Source organism: Egretta garzetta, unplaced genomic scaffold, assembly GCF_000687185.1.
Source record: "Egretta garzetta isolate BGI_Z169 unplaced genomic scaffold, ASM68718v1 scaffold366, whole genome shotgun sequence".
NCBI lineage: Eukaryota > Metazoa > Chordata > Aves > Pelecaniformes > Ardeidae > Egretta > Egretta garzetta.
The window spans coordinates 104,512-104,846 of record NW_009260018.1 but is presented as its reverse complement, the minus strand read 5'-3'; the positions used below and the strand labels follow the sequence as shown (position 1 = coordinate 104,846).

The 335-nt window shown below is 62.7% G+C and overlaps 1 protein-coding gene across 1 annotated transcript in view; it reads left to right on the top strand.

The window, feature by feature from the left end:
- Positions 1-335, top strand: part of BMP1 (bone morphogenetic protein 1) — a 15,183-nt gene that overhangs the window by 6,343 nt on the left and 8,505 nt on the right.

Sequence of the window (335 nt, the reverse complement as noted above, 5' to 3'; positions counted from 1 at the left end):
TGCCTGTATCCCTGCCCAACTGTGGCGTGCCAAAGCCCTGGGGCAGGGGCGGGCTGGCCCCAGAAGGGTTATTGGGGTGAATGGGGCTCCCAGTTTGCTGGCCCACACCAGTGAACACCAGTCTGGCTGAGGCGGCTGGGATGTCTCTCCCCAGGGAGATGCCGGTGTCTCAGTCCCATCCCCACCATGTTCCCCAAATCCCAGTTGACCCCGGGCGCTGAGATAACCGGTTTCCATGAAACAGCCAGAAAAGCTGGAGGGGAGCAGGGGGAGAAGCAGCGTTTTCCCTTTAGGATGCTGGTGGGGGGTGTGTGGGTCGGGGGACACGGACGTGG